Genomic DNA, 19367 nt, shown 5'->3' on the forward strand with positions numbered 1-19367 from the left:
TGTGGGAAGGGATTCACTCAGTCATTCCACCTCACTGTACACAAGCAAGTTCACACTGGGGAGAGACCGTTCACCTGCTCCGTGTGTGAGAAGGGATTCATTAAATCATTTCACCATCTGAGACAACAGCGAGTTCACACTGGGGAGAGGCCATTCACCTGCTCCGTGTGTGGGAAGGGATTCACTCAGTCATCCAACCTGCTGACACACCAGCGAGTTCATGATTGACTGCAGAGGTTGGATTCTGCTGTTATTGCTGCTGTTAATCACATCCAGGACTGAACCATGTTCATTCTGGCAGTTCAGGTTTGTTTCTGCTGATGTTAATAACCCTATAACTGGGCTGGAGTTTCATATTTTGATATGTCAAATAAATCAGCTTTGTATCAAACACACAGTGTGTTGAGTCCTTGATTTCTCCAAGATAAGAGGAGACTAATTGATGTCCTGTTACCGACTGCTCCATTTTGGGGCTTTTTCTCCTTTCTAACTCTAGATTATTTCAGTTCTCAGACCTTCGGTTACTCTCATGGACAAGTCCCAGCTACCCCATACCTGCCAGAGTGCCTCTCCTAGCCTTGGTATCCAGGGAAGGTATTGGTAACATGCCCGGGATCACTAAACACAAAACCCAGTCTGTTAATCACATTCAGCTACTGGACTTAGCATGTGACCCACAGCATCTCTCTCACCTTTGATGTGTGAATAGAGCATCGCGCCTCAGAACCTGGTTTTAAATTTGAATCCACTTAGCAAATGTATTTAACAAGTAAAGCCAGAGGGGAGATGAGCCATTTTTCACTCAGTGAGTTGTGATCTGGAATGCACTGTCTGAAAGGGGGTGGACGCAGATTCAATAGAAATTTTCAAAAGCGAATTGGATCTACTTAAAGGAAAAGTTTGTGGAGCTATGGGGAAAGGGCCAGGGAGTGGGATTAATTGGCAGCTCTTTCAAAGATGATCAAGGCCCTATAAGGCAGCTCTATATTCACAGGAGAAAGGCTGATATCTAACTCCCTAAGAATAGAGTGTAGGGGGTCGCAAATTCCCTCAGCCCTGAAGATACCGGAGATGTTAATCTACATCGTGGAAATTGCCTCTGGGTTGGACAATGTTTTAAATATACCCAGAACCGCAAAAGACTGCATTGAGATGGGCAGCACGCGGACAACACCGGAATCGAGGAACTTCGTGGAAAAATTCGCACACTTTAAGACAGTACATTTTATTTATAAAATTGTTCCCTTGAGTTTGGTAAATTGCAAAGGGGTTTACAAATGGCCGTCAGAAAAGCATGGCCAGGGACAATGGGGCTTGGAAAGCAGCTCGTGGATGTCTGTGAAAAGTGGGAAGATCAAGCAGTGGCAGTCAGATTCTGTCAATCAAAAACAGGGAGTTTCCCTTCCCTACAGAGGCAATGTTTGTTTACAGGAAACTGCAGGATGTTGACATAAGGGATTAAACCACTTGAGACTGCAGTTTCAGTGACTACAATGAATGGGTTTCTGTTTACATAGTAATCCAACTCCATTCAAAGCCCAGCAGATAATGGGACACACCTAAACTAAGGAAGAGACTTTTTGAAAGGAACAGTTTAAGAATTGATTGGGTTTGAATCACCCATTACTCAGACAATAAGGAAGTTGTATCCCTTTTGTTTTAGCCAGTTGAACTTGGATGTGGGCGGGAACATTTTGGCCCCAGAATGAAGACACATTCAAACCACCCCAAGCTTTATTCGAAACCCATTCCAGACAAAGGAAGCAGTTTGGCCACTGGGTGATAGCCCGTTTTAATCAGCCAATCATGGCCTTTCTCTTGTGTATTCAAACTTTTTGGCGTGAATTTGCACACAGACCTTTTCAGCGCCAAAAACAGCAGGAGCTCACAGGATATAAAGATAGCTTCTCCGAAGCTTAGCTCTCTCTCTTATTTTCCTTGGACAGCAGGTGAGCTCTTCTCTCTTTGGACCATCGGTGAGCAGGTTTCTGACTCCTCAGCAAGGTAATCTAGTAAGGAGTTAATGGGGGTGGTAATTTAAGGGAAATTGCTAAGATTGTTTAATTAACATTGCAGCCATTTATCCCTCATTTTTGCCATCTGCCTTCCCCTATTTAAGCAATTTTACAGTGATTATTGTAATCGTGTGGTGTAGTTTTCTTTAGTTAATAAAATTTGACTTTCTCACATCCAGACCAGTTGTCGGTTTTTAATATATCATTAATTATAAGTTCCTTCAGTCAGAACTTGAAGGTGGGGTTTAGCGATTCGAAACCGCTGTTTGGGATTGGTCAGAGGTGCAGTGGCAAAAAGCTGCCTGACCAGGTGAATTACCATAAACCAGGTAAAGGAAGGTAAATTACCGTAAACCCCGAAAAAGATGCCCCCCTACAACAGAAAGGTCCCAACTCCCTGGGAACTCTCTGAATTCTTTGTAAATACCTTTCAAATGCTGACAGATTCCTTCCTTCTTTTGAAATTCCACTTCCGTGCGCCAGGGGTGCAGGCAGTGCTGGGCACAGAGGGAGCAGCAAACCAGGTTCAGAGAGGGCAGGCTGGGTGTACCCTGAGATTTCTGATTGAACAGGTTAATAAGGTTCATTTCTAGAGGGATAGAATTGAACAGCGGAGAGGTTATGTTAAATTTTTATCAAAACTTGGAGCACTCTGCACAGTTCTGGTCTCCATGTTATCAAAGGATACAGAGGCACTGGATAGGGTGCAAAAAAGATTCACAAGGATGATGCCAGAACTGAGGGGATATACTTATCAGGAAAAACTGAACAGCCTGGGGCTATTTTCTCGAGACCCGAGTGGCATGGATAGAGGATTGATTAACGGGCAGAAAACAGAGTAGAGATAAACGGATCTTTTTCAGGTTGGCGGGCTGTAACTAGTGGGGTGCTGCAAGGATCGGTGTTGGGGCCTCAGCTATTTACAATCTATATTAATGACCTAGATGAAGGGACCGAGTGTAATGTACCCAAGTTTGCTGATGATACAAAGCCAGGTGGGACAGTAAGCTGTGAGGAGAACACAGAGTCTGCAAAGGGATATGGATAGACTAGTGAGTGGGCTGTAAGGTGACAGGTGGAGTATAATGTCGGGAAATGTGAGGTTATTCACTTTGGTAGGAAGAGTAGAAAAACTGAATATTTTTAAAATGGTGAGAAACTTTCAAATGTTGGTGTTCAGCGAGATTTGGGTGTCCTTGTGCAAGAAACACAGAAAGCTAGCATGCAGGTACAGCAAGCAATGAGGAAGGCAAATGGCATGTTGGCCTTTATTGCAAGGGGGTTGGAGTATAAGAGTAAGGAAGTCTTGCTCCAATTGTACAGGGCCTTGGTGAGACCACACCTGGAGTACTGTGCACAGTTCTGGTCTCCTTATCTAAGGAAGGATATACTTGCCTTGGAGGCGGTGCAACGAAGGTTCACTTGATTGATTCCTGGGATGAGAGGGCTGTCCTATGATGAGAGATTGTGTAGAATGGGCCGATACTCTCTGGAGTTTAGAAGAATGAGAGGCGATCTCATTGAAACATACAAGATTCTGATGGGGATTGACAGGGTAGATGCTGAGAGGTTGTTTCTCCTGGCTGGAGAGTCTAGAACTCGGGAGCATAGTCTCAGGATAAGGGGTCGGCCATTTAAGACTGAGATGAGGAGGAATTTCTTCACTCAGAGGGTTGTGAATCTTTGGAATTCTCTGCCCCAGAGGGCTGTGAATGCTGAGTCTTTGAGTATATTCAAGGCTGAGATCGATAGATTGTTGGACTCTAGGGGAATCAAGGGATATGGAGATCAGGCAGGAACATAAGATCATAAGAACATAAGAAGTAGGAGCAGGAGTAGGCCATACGGCCCCTCGGACCTGCTCCGCCATACAATAGGATCATGGCTGATCCAAACCTAGACTCACGTCCACTTCCCTGCCCTCTCCCCGTAACCCTTAATTCCCTTATCAGCTAGGAAACTGTCTATCTCCGTTTTAAATTTATTTAATGTCGCAGCTTCCACAGCTCTCTGGGATAGCAAATTCCATAGATTTACCACCCTCTGAGTGAAGAAGTTTCTCCTCATCTCAGTTTTGAAAGGGCAGCCCCTTATTCTAAGATTATGCCCCCTAGTTCTAGTCTCACCCATCAGTGGAAACATCCTCACCGCATCCACCCGATCAAGCCCCTTCAAAATCTTATATGTTTCGATAAGATCGCCTCTCATTCTTCTGAATTCCAATGAGTAGAGGCCCAACCTACTCAACCTTTCCTCATAAGTTAACCCCCTCATCTCCGGAACCAATGGAGTGAACCTTCTCTGAACTGCCTCGAGAGCAAGTATATCTTTTCTTAAATATGGAAACCAAAACTGTATGCAGTATTCCAGGTGTGGCCTCACCAGTACCCTGTATAACTGAAGCAAGATTTCCCTGCTTTTATACTCCATCCCCCTTGCAATAAAAGCCAAGATTCCATTGGCCTTCCTGATCACCTGCTGTACCTGCATACTAACCTTCTGTGTTTTATGCACCAGGACCCCCAGATCCCTTTGTACTGTAGCACTTTGCAGTTTCTTTCCACTTAGATATTAACTTGCTCTTTGATTTTTCTGCCAAAGTGCATAACCTCACACTTTCCAACATTATACTGCATCTGCCAAATCTCTGCCCACTCACTTAGCCTGTCTATGTCCTTTTGCAAGTTTTTTATGTCCTCCTCACTCACTGCTTTCCCTCCCATCGTCGGCAAACTTGGATATGTTGCACTCGGTCCCTTCCTCCAAATCGTTAATATAGATTGTAAAGAGTTGGGGTCCCAGCACTGACCCCTGTGGAACACCACTAGTTACTGGTTGCCAACCCGAGAATGAACCATTTATCCCAACTCTCTGTTTTCTGTTAGATAGCCAATCTTCCACCCATGCGAGTATATTACCCCCAATCCCGTGATATTTTATCCTGTGCAGTAATCTTTTGTGTGGTACCGTGTCAAATGCCTTTTGGAAGTCCAAATACACCACATCCACTGGTTCCCCTTTATCCACATTGTTTGTTACGTCCTCAAAGAGTTCGAGCAAATTTGTCAAACATGATTTCCCCTTCATCTAACCATGCTGACTCTGTCCGATTAAATTATGCTTATCCAAATGTCCTGTTACTGCTTCCTTGATAATGGACTCCAACATTTTACCAACCACAGATGCTAGGCTAACTGGTCTATAGCTTCCAGCCTTTTGTCTACCTCCCTTTTTAAATAAAGGCATTACATTAGCAGTTTTCCAATCTGCTGGGACCTTTCCTGAATCCAGGGAGTTTTGGAAAATTACCAACAATGCATCCGCAATCCCTACCGCTACTTCTCTCAAGACCCTAGGATGTAAGCCATCAGGTCCAGGGGACTTATCCACCTTAAGTCCCATTATCTTACCGAGTACCATCTCCTTAGTGATTTTAATCGTGTTTAGCTCCTCCCCCCTATAGCCTCCTGTTTCTCCAGTGTTGGGATATTTTTAGTGTCCTCTACTGTAAAGACTGATACAGAATATTTGTTCAGCGTATTTGCCATCTCCATGTTCCCCACTACTAATTTCTCGGTCTCGTCCTCTAAGGGACCAACATTCACTTTAGCCACCCTTTTTCTTTTTATATAACTGTAGAAACTCTTGCTATCTGTTTTTATATCTTTTGCTAGTTTACTTTCATAATCTATCTTCCCTTTCTTAATTAATCTTTCAGTTATTCTTTGCTGGCTTTTAAATGCTTCCCAATCTTCTATCCTCCCACTAGATTTGGCTACTTTATATGCCCTTGTTTTCAGTCGGCTACTATCCTTTATTACTTTACTTAGTCTTTTCTTTTACGCCCCTTTTTCCTCAGTGGAATATAATTTTCTTGAAAGTTGTGAAATATCTCCTTGAATGTACACCACTGCTCCTGTACTGTCTTGCACCTTAATCTATTTTCCCAGTCCACTTTAGTCAACTCTGCTCTCATACCTTCATAGTCTCCTTTATTTAAGCTTAGTACACTGGTTTGAGATCCAACTCTCTCACCCTCCAACTGAATTTGGAATTCAACCATGTTATGGTCACTCATTTCAAGGGGATCCTTTACTAGGATATTTTTTATTGATCCTGTCTCATTACACAGGACCAGATCTAAGATTGCCTGCCCCCTGGTTGGTTCAGTAACATACTGCTCAAGGACCCCATCCCTAATGCACTCTATGAACTCCTCAAGGCTGCCCTGCCCAATTTGATTTGTCCAGTCAATATGAAAGTTAAAATCTCCCATGATTATAGCTGTTCCCTTATTACAATCCCCAACTATTTCCTGATTTATACTCCGACCAATAGAGTTGCAACTGTTAGGAGGCCTATAGACTACGCCCACTAGTGACTTTTTCCCCTTATTATTCCTTATCTCCACCCAAACGGTTTCACTATCCTGATCCTTTGACCCAACATCATTTCTCACTATTGCAGTGATTCTATCCTTTATTAACATAGCCACCCCACCTTCCTTTCCTTCCTGTCTGTCCTTCCTAATCATCAAATACCCCTGGATGTTTAGTTCCCAGTCATGGTTGTATTGATTTCTTTGTGGGTTCAATAACGACTCATTTATGAAAGAGAATGAGTTTTAATCTAAAGTCTATTCAACTCTTTTTAACAGCCTTTACAGAACACACTATGCTGTGATGCATCTAGAATCAAACTGAAAGTAACACTGTCAGCCTGCCTGTCTGTGTCACATGACCTCTGCTGCTCAGGCACAAGCAATCAAAAACACAGACAAATATGCTGTAAGGCATAAGTAATCAAACACAGACAAATATCATCACTATTTGCTGATATCATTACATCTCCCTTTCTTAAAACAAAAGTATTTTACTTTTAACTAACAACATTTAATGAACTTACATTATCATTATCATGATCAAGGTTTTTTACCCTTGCTTTGTGTGTTCACATGAAATATGTCAATACACTAGAACTTGAAGAAAGAATAAGATAACATTACTTCCTTCTATAACAATAGTCCTTAAATTTGCTCAATGAGTCTCTCAGGAGGCTTCACGTGTCTTGAGGATTTTCTGATTGATTGTCCTTGAATCTGAGTTGTTGCCTCAGATGATTGGTTCTCAGCTGTGTGATCAGGTTGTTCTTTGAACTTCCTCACTTTCTCCCCCTCTTTTGTTTTCAGGAGGTTCTCCGGGATGGGTAGGTTTGACCTTAGCCGACGTCCCATCAGGAGTTGGGCTGGTGACATACCACACTCAAGCGGCGTTGTGCGGTATACAAGCATGCTTTGGTAGAAGTCAGTTCCGCTGTCTTTTGCCTTGTACTTCAGTCTTTTCACTGTGTTTGCGGGCTCTCCTGGGTCAACAGTTCTGGACAACGTGTCTGCTGTATACATCAGCTTACCCAGTGTGTACGCAACATTCAGTTCATCATAGACTGTCTCTCTTTCACTTTCCACAACGAGGACTCTCTTTACCAGGTTCAGTCTCTCACAGGCTTTTAAACCTAGTATGGCTTGCACATCCTTTGGCACCACGATTAATGCTAGCGTGTGCTCTCTGTCCTTGTGTGTTACTTTGACAATGCATTTTCCTTTCACTGGTATATCAGTACCTGAGTATCCGGTCACTTTCACTTGTATTCCATGTAACTTTGGTCTGGGTCTAATTCTCTTAAAATCGGTCTCTGATATCATATTAACTTGTGCTCCAGTATTCAATTTAAATGGAATGTGTATGTCATTCACTTTTAGTGTCAACATCCAGTCTCTTTCTTCTTTTTTGTTTTCAGACACAACATCTACATTGAATTCCTCTATCTCGCTTTCATCTACTGTATGGACCTTGCTTTGTTGCGCTTGGTTCTTACAGCAACGGGCATAGTGGTTGTTTTTGTTGCATCTATTGCATGTTTTACCATATGCTGGACACTTTCTTGGTGGATGCTGTGTACCGCATCGACTACATGACTTCCGATTGTCCCTTTCATTTTCGTTTGCTGGCCACGTCTCTTTTTTCACATTGGCGCTCTCTTTGTTAAACGGTTTGTATCCGTTCTTTCTCACTGCATCCACGTTGCAGCTACTTTCACTGAACAGCTCCTTTGCCTGCAACTTCACAGTCTCTGTAACCCTGCACAGTGCTATGGCTTTTCCCAGGTTGAGATCTTGCCCTCTTAGCAGTCTTTCCCTTAGACCATTATCTGGAATACCACACACCAGTCTGTCTTTTATCAGCGAGTCTGTGAGTCCCCCAAATTCACACGATTTGCTCCGGTTTCTCAGTTCAGTCACATACTGATCAATAGTCTCGCCGATTTTCTGTACACATGTGAAAAATTTGTGCCTCTCAAAGGTCACATTGCATTTAGGTATGCAGTAGGCCTCAAACTGTTCCATTATTTTATCTAGCTTCATTTTGTCTCCATCAACAGCGAATGTGAAGTTATTATACACCTCCAGCGCTTCATCACCCACGACATGTAAGAACAGTGACGATTTCTGTTTATTACTTTTTTTGTCAGCTCCGATTGCCGCTAAATACAACTCTAAATGTTGTTTGAACCTTCTCCAATTTTCAGCCACATTACCTGTTAATTGAAGCGTCACTGGTGGGTGTAAACCTTCCATTTTTCACTTCGTTAGCTATTCTCTAATGGTAAGCAACGATGTTCTCTTTTGGCTTGCTAATTTGTGGAGAGCTGATTTAACTTCAGTTTTTTTTTCTCTTCCTCTCTTTCAGCCACTTCTGACATCATGTATTGATTTCTTTGTGGGTTCAATAACGACTCATTTATGAAAGAGAATGAGTTTTAATCTAAAGTCTATTCAACTCTTTTTAACAGCCTTTACAGAACACACTATGCTGTGATGCATCTAGAATCAAACTGAAAGTAAAACTGTCAGCCTGCCTGTCTGTGTCACATGACCTCTGCTGCTCAGGCACAAGCAATCAAAAACACAGACAAATATGCTGTAAGGCATAAGTAATCAAACACAGACAAATATCATCACTATTTGCTGATATCATTACAATGGTCACCTCGCAGCCATGTTTCTGTAATGGTCAGCAGATCATACCCATGTGTAGTTATTTGTACCATCATCTTGTCTATTTTGTTACGAATGCTGCGTGCATTCAGATAAAGAACTTTTAAATATGTTTTGTGACAATTTATTCCTGCTTTTACGCTCTTTACTGCTTTACCTTTATCTTTATATATTCTGTCCCTTCCTGACACGCTCTGGTTTTTAATTTCCCTACTGCTACTTTGCTCTATTGCCTTCTCCGCTGACATTTTTATTTTTCGCACTCTTGAAACCTGTGGAGTTGAGGTCGAAGATCAACCATGATTTCATTGAATGGTGGAGCAGGCTCAAGGGGTCTTATGGCCTACTCCTGCTTTTATTTCTTATGTTTCTTATGATAGAGGTCTTTAAAACTGGGAAGAGGTTTGATAGGGTGGTCGTAGAGAAGATGTTTCCTCCTGAGGGGGAGTCCAAAACTGGGGGCCATAAATATAAGAGAATCACCAGTAAATCCAATGTGGAATTCTTTACCCAGAGAGTGGTGAGAATGTGGGACTCACTGCCACATGGAGTGGTTGAGGTGAATAGCACGGATACATTTCAGGGGAAGCTCGAGAAGTACACGAGGGAGAAAGGAATAGAAGGATCTGCTGATAGGTTTGGATGAAGAGGAGCAGGAGGAGGCTCGTGTGGAGCAGAAACACTGACACGGACCAGTTGGGCCGAATGGCCTGTTTCTGTGCTGCAGACTCTCTGTAACTCTGTGAATTCCTCATCCCTGTGGGAGCTGATATTAGTCAAGAACTGCTTCTTGGGCATTTCTGACAGTCAATATTAGTGGAGACTGAACCAATCACACAGCTCGGTGACAGATTGAATCATTCCTCTCTCCAGCCTGTAACCGATGAAACTTGTAACACTGAGGCTGAAATTCCACTGCCGTGTGCCGGGGGTGCAGGCAGTGCTGGGCACAGAGGGAGCAGCAAACCGGGTTCAGAGAGGGCACGCTGGCTTTGTCCTTGACCTGGACTCTCCGTTGAGCATGTGCTGGGGCCCAGTGGGATTTCACTGCTCCGGGGTATTTCTGAGTGTGTCACAGGAACATTAGGACCAGGAGGAGGCCATTCAGCCCCTCGAGCCTGCTCCACCATTCAATTAGATCAGGGCTGATCCGTATCTTAACTCCATTGACCCGCCTTTATTCCACATCCCTTGGAACAATTACCTCACAAAAATTGATCATCTCAGTCTTGAAAGCTCCAATCGACCCCGAGCATCCATAGCCTTTTGGGGGAGAGAGTTCCACATTTCTACTACCCTGTGTGTGAAAAAGTGCTGCCTGATTTCACCCCTGAATGGCCGAGCTCCAATTTTAAGATTCTGGCTTCTTGTCCTTGATTCCAGCACCAGAGGAATCCTCCATGGCCTCCCCTCTCCTTATCTCTGTAAACTCCTCCAGCCCTACAACCTCTGAGATCTCTGCCCTCCTCCAATTCTGGCCTCTTGCGCATCCCCGATTTTAATTGCTCCACCATTGGCGGCCGTGCCTTCAGCTGTCGAGGCCCCAAGCTCTGGAATTCCCTCCCTAAACCTCTCCGCCTCTCGACCTCTCGTTCCTGCTTTAAGACATTCCTTAAAACCGACCTCTTTGAACAAGCTTTTGATCATCGGCCCGAATATCTTCTCATGTGGCTCAGAGTCAAATATAGTTTGATAACGCTACAGTGAAGCAACTTGGGATGTTTTACTATGTTAAAGGAGCTATCTAAATGCAAGTTGTTGTTGTTACTCTCCAACACTCCCTCACCCCAACTCCTCTTTCACCCCCACTCTCCAACCCCCATCACCCCAACTCCTTTTTCACCCCTACTCTCCAACCCCCTCACCCCAACTCCTCTTTCACCCCTAATCTCCAATCCCCCTCACCCCAACTCCTCTTTCACCCCTACTTTCCAACCCCCCTCACCCCAACTCCTCTTTCACCCCTACTCTCCAACCCCCCTCACCCCAACTCCTCTTTCACCCCTACTCTCCAACCCTTCACCCCAACTCCTCTTTCACCCCTACTCTCCAACCCCCTCACCCCAACTCCTCTTTCACCCCTACTCTCCAACCCCCCTCACCCCAACTCCTTTCACCCCGACTCTCCAACCCCCCTCACCCCAACTCCTCTTTCACCACTACTCTCCAACCCCCTAACCCCAACTCCTCTTTCACCCCTACTCTCCAACCCCCCTCACCCCAACTCCTCTTTCACCACTACTCTCCAACCCCCTAACCCCAACTCCTCTTTCACCCCTACTCTCCGAACCCCCTCACCCCAACTCCTCTTTCACCCCTACTCTCCAACCCCCTCACCCCAACTCCTCTTTCACCCCTACTCTCCAACCCCCTCACCCCAACTCCTCTTTCACCCCTACTCTCCAACCCCCCTCACCCCAACTCCTCTTTCACCCCTACTCTCCAACCCCCCTCACTCCAACTCCTCTTTCACCCCTACTCTCCAACCCCCTCACCCCAACTCCTCTTTCACCCCCACTCTCCAACCCCCTCAACCCAACTCCTTTCACCCCTACAGTCCCACCACCCTCACCCCAACTCCTCTTTCACCCCTACTCTCCAACCCCCCTCACCCCAACTCCTCTTTCATCCCTACCCTCCAACCCCCTCACCCCAACTCCTCTTTCACCCCTACTCTCCAAACCCCCTCACCCCAACTCCTCTTCACCCCTACTCTCCAACCCCCCTCACCCCAACTCCTCTTTCACCCCTACTCTCCAACCACCCTCACCCCAACTCCTCCTTCACCCATACTCTCCAACCCCCTCACCCCAACTCCTCCTTCACCCATACTCTCCAACCCCCCTCACCTCAACTCCTCTTTCACCCCTACTCTCCAACCCCCCTCACCCCAACTCCTCTTTCATCCCTACCCTCCAACCCCCTCACCCCCTCACCCCAACTCCTCTTTCACCCCTACTCTCCAAACCCCCTCAGCCCAACTCCTCTTTCATCCCTACCCTCCAACCCCCTCACCCCAACTCCACTTTCACCCCACTCTCCAACCCCCCTCACCCCAACTCCTCTTTCACCCATACTCTCCAATCCCCTCACCCCAACTCCTCTTTAACCCCTACTCTCCAACCCCCCTCACCCCAACTCCTCTTTCACCCCTACTCTCTAACCCCCCTCACCCCAACTCCTCTTTCACCCCTGCTCTCCAAACCCCCTCACCCCAACTCCTCTTTCACCCCTACTCTCCAACCCCCCTCACCCCAACTCCTCTTTCACCCCTAACCTCCAAACCCCTCAACCCAACTCCTCTTTCACCCCTACTCTCCATCCCCCTCACCCCAACTCCTCTTTCATCACTACTCTCCAACCCCCCTCAACCCAACTCCTCTTACTCCCCTACTCGCCAACCCCCTCACCCCAACTCCTCTTTAACCCCTACTCTCCAACCCCCCTCACCCCAACTCCTCTTTCACCCCTACTCTCCAACCCCCCTCACCCCAACTCCTCTTTCACCCCTACTCTCCAACCCCCCTGACCCCAACTCCTCTTTCACCCCTACTCTGCAACCCCCCTCACCCCAACTCCTCTTTCATCACTACTCTCCAACCCCCCTCAACCCAACCCCTCTTACTCCCCTACTCTCCAACCCCCCTCACCCCAACTCCTCCTTCACCCCTACTCTCCAACCCGCCTCACCCCAGCTCCTTTCACCCCCACTCTCCAAACCCCCTCACCACAACTCCTCTTTCACCCCTACTCTCCAACCCCCCTCACCCGAACTCCTCTTTCACCCCTACTCTCCAACCCCCTCACCCCAACTCCTTTCCCCCTTACTCTCCAAACCCCTCACCCCAACGCCTCTTTCACCCCACTCTCCAACCCCCCTCGCCCCAACTCCTCTTTTACCCCCACTCTCCAACCCCCTCACCCCAACTCCTCTTGCACCCCTACTCTCCAACCCCCCTCACCCCAACTCCTTTCACCCCTACTCTCCAACCCCCCTCACCCCAACTCCTCTTTCACCCCTACTCTCCAGCCCCCCTCACCCCAACTCATCATTCACCCCTACTCTCCAACCCCCTCACCCCAACTCCTCTTTCACCCCTACTATCCAACCCCCCTCACCCCAACTCCTCTTTCACCCCTACTCTCCGAACCCCCCTCACCCCAACTCCTCTTTCACCCCTACTCTCCAAACCCCCTTCACCCCAACTCCTCTTTCTCCCCTACTCTCCAAACCCCCTTCACCCCAACTCCTCTTTCACCCCTACTCTCCAACCCCCCTCACCCCAACTCCTCTTTCACCCCTACTCTGCAACCCCTCACCTCAACTCCTCTTTCACCCCTACTCTCCAACCCCACTCACCCCAACTCCTGTTTCACCCCTACTCTCCAACCCCCTCACCCCAACTCCTATTTCACCCCAACTCTCCAACCCCTCTCACCCCAACTCCTCTTTCACCCCTAGTCTCCAACCCCCTCACCCCAACTCCTTTCACCCATGCTCTCCAAACCCCCTCACCCCAACTCCTCTTTCACCCCTACTCTCCAACCCCCCTCACCCCAACTCCTCTTTCATCACTGCTCTCCAACCCCCCTCAACCCAACCCCTCTTACTCCCCTACTCTCCAACCCCCCTCACCCCAACTCCTCCTTCACCCCTACTCTCCAACCCCCCTCACCCCAACTCCTCTTTCATCACTACTCTCCAACCCCCCTCAACCCAACCCCTCTTACTCCCCTACTCTCCAACCCCTCTCACCCCAACTCCTCTTTCACCCCTACTCTCCAACCCCCTCACCCCAACTCCTTTCCCCCCTACTCTCCAACCCCCCTCACCCCAACTCCTCTTTCACCCCACTCTCCAACCCCCCTCGCCCCAGCTCCTCTTTCACCCCCACTCTCCAACCCCCTCACCCCAACTCCTCTTTCACCCCTACTCTCCAACCCCCCTCACCCCAACTCCTTTCACCCCTACTCTCCAACCCCCCTCACCCCAACTCCTCTTTCACCCCTACTCTCCAACCCCCCTCACCCCAACTCATCATTCACCCCTACTCTCCAACCCCCTCACCCCAACTCCTCTTTCACCCCTACTCCCCAACCCCCCTCACCCCAACTCCTCTTTCACCCCAATCTCCGAACCCCCCTCACCCCAACTCCTCTTTCACCCCTACTCTCCAAACCCCCTTCACCCCAACTCCTCTTTCACCCCTACTCTCCAAACCCCCTTCACCCCAACTCCTCTTTCACCCCTACTCTCCAACCCACCTCACCCCAACTCCTCTTTCACCCCTACTCTGCAACCCCTCACCTCAACTCCTCTTTCACCCCTACTCTCCAACCCCACTCACCCCAACTCCTCTTTCACCCCTACTCTCCAACCCCCTCACCCCAACTCCTATTTCACCCCAACTCTCCAACCCCTCTCACCCCAACTCCTCTTTCACCCCTACTCTCCAAACCCCCTCACCCCAACTCCTCTTTAACCCCTACTCTCCAGCCCCCTCGCCCCACCTCCCCTTTCACCCCTACACTCCACCCCCCCACCTCAACTCCTCTTTCACCCCCACTCTGCAGCCCCTGTGTCATCTTCCATTGACATCAATGGAACGTACAATGACAATTGATATGTCAGAATTTGACAGATATTTCAATGATTCTCGAGGCTTTCTTTATTCTGTCCACTTGAGGAGTGTGATAACAGACTTTCTCCTGTGAATATATAGTTGGAGTTTTGGGCCATGATATGTTTGCTTATTCATCTTGTTGACTCTAAAAATTGAGTCTTGTGATTTCAGACACCAGATAATCAAGTTCACAACAACAGATTGTCTTTCACTGACTTTATTAACAGCACTGCAAAAATACAGAGAGTATAGTTACCCAATCCGGAGAACAGGGATAATACAGTGGATTCAGAGCTCTCTTCTCCCCAGGTCTGTTCTAACAAGCTGCGACTACACTGGCGACATTTATATTTAACTTGTTTACTACATTATTGATCTGACCCTGCCCAAACCATAACCACAAGGATATCTGTCATTGTTCTGACTGTGACCACAAGGCTGTGTCACTATCACACACACACACCATTTCCTTCTTTCACACCTCCATACACAGACCATCTCTTTACACATCCCCTTTCTACACAATTGCAGCCGACATGAACAAGGACGTGAGGCTCATTCAAAGACACACTCATTTCATGACAGCAAAGGTTACACTGGGACAAATCTTCAGTTATTTTCCATTACAGGCAAAATGCAGAGCGGTCCAGCAGCACATGGCACCTTAACAGAGTCTCATCGGCCTACAATATTGAGCTGGAGGGTTGGGCCCTGATCTGTTTACTTGTCCATCTCTTGTTCAATACATTTGCTGAGTGCATTTAAATTGAAAACCAGGTTCTGAGGCGTGATGCTCTATTCACACATCGAAGGTGAGAGAGATGCTGTGGGTTACACACTAAGTCCAGTCGCTGGCAGTGATTAACAGACTGGGTTTTGTGTTTAGTGATCCTGGGCATGTTACTGATACCTTCCCTGGATACCAAGGCTGGGAGAGGCACTCTGGAAGGTATGGGGAGCTGGGACTTGTCCATGAGAATAACCGAAGGTATGAGAACTGAAATAATCTATATTTAGACAGGAGAAAAGGCCCAAAAATGGAACAGTCAATAACAGGATATCAATTAATCTCTTTCTTGGAGGAAACAAATACTCGACACACTGTGTGTTTGAAACAATGTCAATTTATTTGGCATTGATCCAGAATATTAATCTCCAGCCCAGTTATTGGGGTTATTAACATCAACAGAAACAAACCCCAACTGTCAGAATGAACATGGTTCAGTCCTGGATGTCATTAACAGCTGCAATTACAGCAGAATCCAATTTCGGCAGTAACATATGAACTCGCTGGTGTGTCCGCAGTTTGGATGTAAAAGTGAATCCCTTCCCACACACGGAGCAGGTGAATGGCCTCTCCCCAGTGTGAATTCGCTGGTGTATCTTTAGGTAGGATGATTCACTGAATTTCTTCCGACACACGGAGCAGGTGAATGGCCTCACCCCAGTGTGAACTCGCTGGTGTCTCTTTAGGTTGGATGAATCACTGAATCTCTTCCGGCACACGGAGCAGGTGAATGGCCTCGCCCCAGTGTGAACTCGCTGGTGTCTCAGTAGGTGGGATGAATCAGGGAATCCATTCCCACAAACGGAGCAGGTGAACAGATTCTCCGCAGTGTGAGTGCATTGGTGTGTCAGCAGATCATTGCTGCTTTTAAAGGTCTTCTCACAGTCAGAACATTTAAAAGGTCTCTTATCAGCGTAAACTTGCTGGTATCTCAGCAGGGTGGATGACAGAGCAAATCTCTTCCCACACACGGAGCAGGTGAATGGCCCCCTCACCAGTGTGAACTCGCTGGTGTTTCAAAAGGTAGGGTAAACAAGTGAATCCCTTCCCACACACGGAGCAGGTGAACGGCCTCTCACCGTTGTGAACTCGCTGGTGTATCAAAAGTTGGGATGAAGAAAGGAAACTCTTCCCACACACAGAGCAGGTGAACTGCCTCTCCCCAGTGTGAACTCGCTGGTGTTTAGTGAGGTTGGATGAACAAATGAATCCCTTCCCACACTCAGAGCAGGTGAATGGCCTTTCTCCAGTATGAACTCACTGGTGCGTAGTGAGGTTGGATGAACAAATGAATCCCTTCCCACACTCAGAGCAGGTGAATGGCCTTTCCCCAGTATGAACTAGCTGGTGCGTAGTGAGGTGGGATGACTCAGTGAATCCCTTCCCACACTCGGCGCAGATGAATGGCCTCTCCTCAGTGTGAGTGCGCTGGTGTCTCAGTAAGTGGGATGATTCAGTGAACCTCTTCCCACACACAGAGCAGATGAACGGCCTCTCCCCGGTGTGAACTTGCTGGTGTCTCGGCAGGTAGAATGAATTAGTGAATCCCCTCTGACAAACAGAGCAGGTGAACAGATTCTCCCCAGTGTGAGTGCATTGGTGTGTCAGCAGATCATTTCTTCTTTTAAAGCTCCTCTTACAGTCAGAACATTTAAAAGGTCTCTTATCAGAGTGAACTTGCTGGTGTGTCATCAGGGTTGATGACTGAGCGAATCTCTTCCCACAGACGGAGCAGGTAAACGGCCTCTCCCCAGTGTGAATTCGCTGGTGCATCAAAAGGTGGGATGAACGAGGGAAACTCTTCCCACAGACGGAGCAGGTGAACGGCCTCTCCCCAGTGTGAACTCGCTTGTGCGCCAAAAGGTGGCTTGAACGAGTAAATCTCTTCCCACATACTGAACAGATGAATGGCCTCTCCCCTGTGTGAACTTGCTTGTGTGTTAAAAGTTGGACTGAGCAAGTGAATCCCTTCCCACACACGGAGCAGTAGAACGGCCATTCCCTAGTGTGAATGTCCTCATGTGACATAAGGTGGGCTAAACGAGTGAATCCCTTCCCACACACAGTGCAGTTGAACGGTCTCTCCGTGGAGTGAATTCGCTGGTGTTCAGCGAGTTGCAATGACTGCCGGAACCTCTTCCCACAGTAAGAGCAACAGAGCGGTCTCTCGTCAGTGTGAACTTGCTGGTGTTCAATCAGCTCCTCAGAGGTTTTAAAGCTGTTCCCACAGTCAGAGCATTTAAAAGGTCTCTCATCAGTGTGATCAAGTTGGTGTGCAGTGAGGTGGGATGAACAAGTGAATCCCTTACCACACACGGAGCAGGAGAATGGCCTCTCCCTATTGCGAGCTCGCTGGCGTGTCAGCATGCTAGACAATTGAGTAAATCCCTTCCGATAGAGAACAGGTGAACAGCCTAGCCCCAATCTCCAGCTGGGACAGTTAATTGAATCCCTTCCCACAGTCCCCACATTTCCATAGTTTCTCCGTGGTGCGGGTGTCCTTGTGTCTCTCGAGGTTGGACGATCAGTTGAAGCCTCGTCCACACACAGAACACGTGTACGGTTTCTCCCTGCTGTGAATGGTGCGATATATTTTCAGGCTGTGTAACTGGTTAAGGCTCTTTCCACAGTCAGTGCACTGGAACACTCTCACTCGGGTGTGTGTCTCGGTGCTTTTCCTGTCACAATGATGTTTGAAATCTTTTCCCACAGACAGAGCAAACATTTCTCCTTCCACATTCAAAGAACGATGATATTCAGGTCCGGAGTGAATCTGGCAGCTCTTCACATGATATTTGATTTGAGTTTCTCGTTTGCATATTTTCCCCTTCTAATACCCTGTAAAAGGAGTTTACAAAAGTCATCACTACGTACAGGATAGAAATTCAGAACAGACAATTCTAGTTTCTATGGAACATTCTTTCCTCTCTTGTTCCCCCAAAGCTGTAAATCCCCGTCCCACACACTCTCCCTCCTCCCTGTGCTGAAATCCAAACCCATCGCACCATCTCCAACATTTCTATCCTCCACTCCCAGTTTTCCCCCTCCCTCTACTCTGGTTGGGTTCAGTTCTACACCCGCTGTGTGCAGAGTGAGAATAAAATCTCACTGCTGATTTTCTCTGCGGGTCACTGAGCCTTTTTGGATGGACCAATAAGGTGAGAGTGGGTTGGCCCAGGATCACGTGTTCGGCCGGGAGAGCTGTTGTGTATGTACCTTTAAGAGAGAACTGTTTTACAGCTCCTGTATACTGTAGTACCGGCAGTGACCACACCTGTATATAAAGCCGGGGCAGGCTTCTGTACTTCAGTCTTGAGACTACTCTACTCCAGTACAAATACCTGTTGATTGTTAAGTTACAGCATCCGTGTAGTTCTTGGGGAAACATCCTATTTAAAGAATCACGGATCTAACAGCAGCGATGAGTGTCAATTCGAATCTACCTGCAACTCTGCATTTCCCTTCGAGGATTCGCTCCGGGAGGGCGGTGGAAGAAAGTCGAGGCCAGAAACACGGGCGTCGACCACGAGCAACCGCCCAGTCGTCCGGCAGAGAATGAACATCGCAGGGGAGGCTGTGGAGAGCCGGGCTTGGTTCCCCAGCCACGATGATCAGCAATAGGCTGATGGCAGGTACAGCGCAGACCCTTCCCGGACAGCGGTGGCTGGAGCCGACCGACGGCGGAGAGAAAGCCGAGCAGCGTCGACGGGGTAAGATAGAGGGTGAAGCGCACAGGGTGCAGCCGGGGGTTGAAAACTGAGCGGCGTCGAAGAAAAACAAAATGGAGAGAGAGAGGGTAAAGCAGCAGCCGGGTTCAGGACCGAGCGGCGGAAACGGGAAAGGCGCACAGAAAAAAATAAAGCACAGAGCACAGCCAGGGCTCAAGG

General features: G+C 47.6%; 2 pseudogenes; one reads left to right on the top strand and one right to left on the bottom strand.

Moving 5' to 3' along the window:
* LOC147118837 (uncharacterized) overlaps positions 1 to 18300 on the bottom strand; it is a 53931-nt pseudogene extending 35631 nt beyond the window's left edge.
* Positions 1 to 19367, top strand: part of LOC147118838 (uncharacterized) — a 49206-nt pseudogene that overhangs the window by 508 nt on the left and 29331 nt on the right.

The sequence above is a fragment of the Somniosus microcephalus genome, chromosome 4, assembly GCF_052327205.1.
Source record: "Somniosus microcephalus isolate GS21.2 chromosome 4, FLI_Smic_1.0, whole genome shotgun sequence".
In the NCBI taxonomy this organism is placed as follows: Eukaryota; Metazoa; Chordata; class Chondrichthyes; order Squaliformes; family Somniosidae; genus Somniosus; species Somniosus microcephalus.